Source organism: Octopus bimaculoides, chromosome Z (genome assembly GCF_046866305.1).
Source record: "Octopus bimaculoides isolate indiv1 chromosome Z, ASM4686630v1, whole genome shotgun sequence".
NCBI classification, from domain to species: Eukaryota; Metazoa; Mollusca; class Cephalopoda; order Octopoda; family Octopodidae; genus Octopus; species Octopus bimaculoides.
In genome coordinates this window covers 48,494,237-48,501,070 of record NC_142944.1, presented here as the reverse complement: position 1 = coordinate 48,501,070, position 6,834 = coordinate 48,494,237, and the positions used below count along the sequence as shown (strand labels likewise).

Here is a 6,834-nt window from a genome sequence, read left to right as displayed (position 1 = left end):
CCTCTCCTGTAAAGCCTTTTTTTAACCAACTAGTTGCCATGCTTGGCTGCTAAATTCACAAGCTTTTTTTTATTCTCTCTCTGTTTATTTTCTCTTATTCCTTTCTGTTGAAGAGCAAAGGCTCAAAACATAAAAGATTGTTTCGCTTTCCTGAGTGTTAAACTAATACACCTGCTTGTTGTTCATATACCTGTCTTCGTCTTTTGTTATTCTGTAAATTTCAACTATATATATGTATGTATAAAAATGTATGGGTTGTGTGGAAGGACCAGTGGTTTGGGAGCACCCTACTGGAATTTGTTTGGGTCTTAATAGAGGATGATACACCCATGCCAAAAATTCTTTTGCATGGCCAACAAGTAGAAGAATTCAGTGGTAAAGGAAGACACCCCCTCCCCCCTTATGAAGTATAAGAATAACTTGAAACAATTTCTAAAATCTCTACAGTTTAATTTAACATTTGAGAGCAAACTGGATGGTATAAAATGTGTCGTGATGCATCTAAACAATTTTGAAGAAACTAAGCTATAAAAGAATTATATCCTGCAATCAACAGACACGCTTGCCCAATCCCAGACAAAATCAAAATCATTTTTGCACCCATTGGGACTTCATAGCAAAATCCATTCATTGACTCAAATTACATCCATGCATTCATCATAAATAAATGCAGCTTATTTTTTTCAATCCCATTTTTTGAAAAAAATTTATTTTTAATCCATTCCTTCAAATACTCATACTTCCAGATTGACGGAAGTGACCATTGTGAGCATTATTATTTAATGTTATTTATCAATTTTGATATAATGATTTGGTAGAGGTGTTAGCACACCGGACAAAATGCTTTGCAGTATTTCGTTTGTCTTTACATTCTGAGTTCAAATTCAGCCGAGATTGACTTCGCCTTTCATCCTTTTAGGGTTAATAAAATTAAGTATCAATGAAGGTTGACATAATTGACCACTAAAATTTCAGGCATTATTATTATCATTATTATTATTATTATTATTATTATTATTGAGAGAGAGCAGTGTATGCCATCAAAATGACGCTGGGGTAAAATATACGAAGCCCAGTATACCCATTATGACTACCTGTCTGATAAGGGTACACCAGGCACATGCATCACAACCATATGTGCACGACATGGTGATCTCATATCAAGATAAACAGCGCATGACCTTGCAGGTGGGGCTCAGTTAGAATTTTCTTAAGGTCGAGTGGCCCATCTCGCTCAAAAGGTCCCTGAATAAGGTTTGTTTAAGGATGTTGAGCAAAATACCCATGTTTCCAAAGGTGAATTATTCAAGCCCCAAAGAATTCCTCTCAACACATGGCTATGAATCTCCCCTGACTACTCCTGCTCGTGATCAGAGATGCACATATTGTCAGTCAGTAAGGGACATGCTCAACTGGTTAAGGTCAAACAACTGACAAGCAATTCTGTGGTATTTAGCAGAATATTTGCTGTAGACCATTTTTTATACCAAGACAAAACAATGTACATGATAGCACTTCCAATCAATTAAGATCAGAAGCCATGAGAGCCATTTATTATTATTATTATTATTATTAAGAAGGCAGCAAGCCAGCAGAATTGTGAGCACATTGGGTAATAATGCTTAGTGGCATTTCTTCCATCTTCACATTCTGAGTTCAAATTCTGCCAAGGTCATCTTTGTCATTCTTTTGGAGTTGATAAAGTAAGTACCAGTTGAGTATTGGGGTCGATGTAATTGACTTATCCTCTCTCCTGGAATTTCTGGCCTTGTGCCAAAATTTGAAATCATTATTATTATTATTATTTATAAAGTAGTGAACTGGCAGAATCCTTAGCACATCAGTCAAAATGGTTAGTGGAATTTTGTCTGTTTTTAAATTCTGAGTTCAAATTCAGCCAATGTCGACTTTGCATTATTTCATCCTTTCAGGGTCGTCAATAAAATAAGTGCCAGTTCTACATTGGCGGTCAATCTAATCCACTTAGCTCTCTCCCCCAAATTTGCTGGCCGTGTGCCAAAATTTCAAGCCATTATTATTAAAGGTGGTGAGCTCTGGCAGAATCGTTAGCAGACCGGGCAAAATGCTTAGTGGTATTTCATCCCGTCTTTATGTTCTGATTTCAAATTCCACTGAGGTTGACTTTGCCTTTCATCTTTGCGGGGCCAATGAAATAAGTATCAGTTGAACACTGGGGTCAATGTGATCGAGTGATTGACTTACTCCTTCCCCACAAATTTCAGGCCTTATGTTTATAGTAGAAAGGTTTGTTATTATTGTTGTTATTATTATTATTATTATTGTTATTATTATTATTATTATTAATAAGGTGCTGAACTGGCAGAATTGTTAGAATGCTGGACAAAATGCTTAGTTCAAATTCTGCCACGGTCAGCTTTGCTTTTCATCCTTTCAGGGTCGATAAATTAAGTACCAGTGAAACAATGGGGTCAATGTAATTGACTAGTCCTATCCCCCACAATGGTTGCCCTTGTGGCAAAATTTAATGTAAGTTTGCTAATTGTTTTTAATTCAAACTTTATAAATGAAACAAAGAATTCTTTCTTTTGCAGATGCAGCAGAAACGACTGTTTGTAGAGGAACTGCCTTCTAAGATCAGATGTAATGTAATATACTTTTTACAATGTGTGTGTGTGCGTATATATTTATATATACATACATACAAAAACATAAATATATATTTATAAATATATATATATATATGTATGTATATATATATAAACACATACATATATATACATGATACAGAGATGCGCACATACATGTGTGTTTGCAAGTGTATATATGCATGTTTGAATATATAAACATATGTGCATATGCAGTGCATTTTTATGCACACACCATGAATTACAATACATGCACATGCATATATATTGGACACAACAAACACATACTCTTGCTGTCACCTGCGTGTTGCATACACAATTCCAAACCTGGAGGAATCTATCTATTCACGGAAGGATTACATGTTATATTAGAAGTTTTACCAATTTTACACATTGATACAAATGGAAGAAGGAATGGCGGGGAAATGGGACGAATTTTGGTCTCCTGTGTTTTTTTTTTTGTCTGTTTTGTTTTTCTCCTGTTTGGGTGGGTGGAGAAGGGGAACCATAACTTCATCCTTCTCAAATTACTTTTCTGATTCACTCCTAAAGATTTTGCATAAACTGGCAGTTTCAAAAGAGTGGAATGGAGACTGATTTTCATCTACTTGCAGAATGCTTTTATTATTATTATTATTATTATTATTATTATTATTATTATCATTATTATTGTCACCGTCATCATCATCGTCATCATTGTCGTCATCGTCAGTGAGGTGGATCTGTTGGTTCAGCAGTAATTTTTCCAGCAGAAATGACATCCACAACAAACCCGACTTCAATTCCTTTTGTCTCTTAAGGGGAAACTATCTTGAGGCACGGGTAGGGAGGAGAAAAAAAGGGAAATCTTGAACATCACAACATCACATTACTCTTTCTCCCAATAATTCCATCATAAGAAATAGCAGTTATTATTATTATTATTATTGTTATTTCCGCTAGGTCAACTTTACTTTTTATCCTTTTGGGGTCAATAAATTAAGTACTAGCTGAGTGGTAGAATCAACGTAATCCCCCAAATTTCAGGCCTTGTGCCTATAGTAGAAAGGATTATTATTATTTCCACCAGGGTCGACTTTTGGCAGGACGGGACTAATTGATGGCATTGACCCCTAAGTAGAAAGGATTATTATTATTTCCGCCGGAGTCGATAAAATAAGACCCAGTTTAACACTGGGGTCAATGTAATCGACTAGTTCCCCTCCCCCCGAATTCTAGGCTTTGTGCCTATAGTAGAAAAGATAATTATTATTATCATTAAGGCAGTGAGTTGGCAGTATCGTTAATGTGTTAGACAAAACACACAGCAGCATTTCTTCGGCTTTGTCTTTACTTTTCATCCTTTAGGAGTTGATAAAATAAAGTACCAGTGAAGTACTGGGGGTCAATGTAATCAACTTGAAGTTGCTGGCCTTGTGCTAAAATCTGAAATAATGATTATTATTATTATTATCATTATCATTGTAAGGCAGCAAGCTGGTAGACCTATTAGGATGCTGGACAGAGTGCTTATTGGCATTTGTTTTTACATTCGGAGTTCAAATTCCACCAAAGTCGACTTTGCCTTTCATCTTTTTGGGTCGATGAAATGGATACCAGTTGACCACTGAGTACAATGCAATCAACTAGCCCCATCCTGCCAAAATTTCAGGCCTTATGCCAATAGTAGAAAGAATTATTATTATTATTATTGTTACTATTCTGAGTTCAAATTCCACTGAGGTCAGCTTTGCCTTTCGTCCTTTCGAGGTCGATAAAATAAGTACCAGTTGAGTACTGGGGGGTCAATCTAATCGACTGACCCCCTCCTCCTCCTCCAAATTTCAGGCCTTGTGCCTATAGTAGAAAGGATTGGCTGTTGTTATTGACAGCAAAGGTACCTGCAAAAGAGCAATAAATGCTCGTGTTCCCACCCGGAAGAATATGTGTATGCAAAAGATTTCTCCCCATTTATTCCCAAGCTTCCCTCACACACACACACTTGTGATTCTAACCCAAAGGCTTCATGCCTATTTAAGAAATCATCATCTTTATCTTCACTGTCATCATCATCATCATCATCATTATTATTATTATTGAGAAAATTATAATTATTATTATTATTACTGTTGTTGTTTCTTTTTCTAAGAATATGGCTGCCACTGCCCTTGCCATTATTACTATTATTATTATTATCATTATTATTATTATTATTATTACTACCCAGTGTTCCTTGTCTGCTCCACACTACATTGTTTCATTACGCCGTTTTGTATATTTTTGTCTCAAGTCTCCAAAAAAAAAAAAGCAAAAAAAAACAGCAGAAAAAAGAAACAAAGAAAGAATTTTTATTACTATGATTACTATGGCACTGTCTTGCCTCATATAATATGGTTTCAATAATAATTTTATTGAATATCTTCTTTTTTTTTTTTGATTTTTTTTTTTTAACGAAGGGTCGGGATGGGGTTGAATCTTCTGTTAAATTATTATTATTATAATTATCATTATTATTATTATTATTATTATTATTATCATCATCATTATTATTGTTGTTGTTGTTGATGTATGACTCCAGGAAGTTGATATATTGAGGAGGTGGCGGGGTGGGGAGGAGCAAAAAAAGAAGAGCGACAACTAACTTAGAGAGAGACAGAGAGATAGAGTGAGAGAGAGTGCAATGTGATACAAGCTTGCTCTGCTGAACACTTCCTTATACCAACCAACTGTTTCTTCATGTATATATATATATATATCTTTTTGTTTCTTGGTTTATTATTATTATCATCATCATTATTATTATTGTTGTTGTTGTTGTTGCTTAGATAATGACATCACTGGTTTGGCACAACTTTACATTTTGCGTTAACACAAACTTTGCATTAACGAATTAGAGTTGTGTATACATGTGTGTTTTAGCTTTCATTGCTACCACTCAGTTTGAGCAATGTTAAATCTCAACCCATCTCTATTGGACATGCATACATACATATGTGTAGACACACTAATACACGCTTCTATATATGCATATATATATATATATGACTGCAATGATGAAATGTATGTAGGAACACAATACTTATATTGGTATTTATCTTAATTTCCACTTTGGATATACATGTGTATATGCACTTATAAATATATACATTACATGTATACATACACACACACACACACACACACACACACGCACACACACACAAGCAGGAGCACTCATAGAAATATACAATAAACATATGTATAAAATGTGTGTGAGTATATATATGTGTGTGTGTGTATATATGTGTGTGTGTGTGTGTATATATGTGTGTGTGTGTATGGTAGTTGTCTGAGAAGTCATGGACAGAAAGTCAGAAATGCTATTGACAACAAAGAAGAGCAAGGAGACAGCAATTACACCATATATATATCTGTGTGTGTGTGTATATATATATATATATATATATATCGTCAATTGAAATAAACGAATAATAAAATTGACATCAAAAGGACATGCACAAGAAGTGTATGTGCTTGACGCATGGTGAAAAGAGAGAGCTTGATGTTTCGAGCATAGCTCTGCATCGGAAAGAAGGAAGAGGAAAGTCCAAAGAAGGAAAAGAAATCACCAACAGCACATCCATAGTTACATTGCTATATATCTTTTTGCTCTTCTACTTCTTTCAATGACCAGACTGTAGCCATCAGTTATTTTTGCCGAACTGCTATTTTGCAGGGACATAAACGTACCAACACTGGTTATCACGTGGTGGAGGGGGACAAACAGACACAAAGTCACACATACAGATATATATGCATATATATATATATATATACACATGATGATGGCCATCCACTCGTGACCGAGGAAGACCATTGCCGACAAATGAGATTTTTAGTATATATATACATACATACATACACACACTCGCTCACACACACACACACTCACAACAGGCTTTTTTAGAATTTCTGACTACCAGATTCACTCTGGTTTTGGTCAGCCCAAAGTGCCGTGCAATGGGACTGAACCCAAAATCATGTAGTTGGGAAGAAAACGTCTTATGACACAGCCATGTATTATATACACCCACATACTGACTGCCAATAAGGAATTTTTGTACAGATTCCTTTCTCATTATTTTCATCTTTGTAACAATAATAATAATAATGATAATAATTTCCTTCCTTTTTTATTATTCTTTTCTGTGTATACATTCATCCACCACTATATTTGGCCTATTTTCAA

The 6,834-nt window shown here is 35.0% G+C and overlaps 1 protein-coding gene across 12 annotated transcripts in view; it reads left to right on the top strand.

The window, feature by feature from the left end:
• The window catches only part of LOC106875156 (uncharacterized), a 416,143-nt gene that overhangs the window by 402,239 nt on the left and 7,070 nt on the right, over window positions 1-6,834 (top strand). For all 12 annotated transcript variants that reach the window (XM_089365264.1, XM_089365262.1, XM_089365259.1 and 9 more), the window contains one exon: window positions 2,574-6,834. This exon is cut by the window's right edge and continues 7,070 nt beyond it. The gene's annotated coding sequence lies outside the window, so the exon portion shown is untranslated. The remainder of the gene's footprint in view (window positions 1-2,573) is intronic.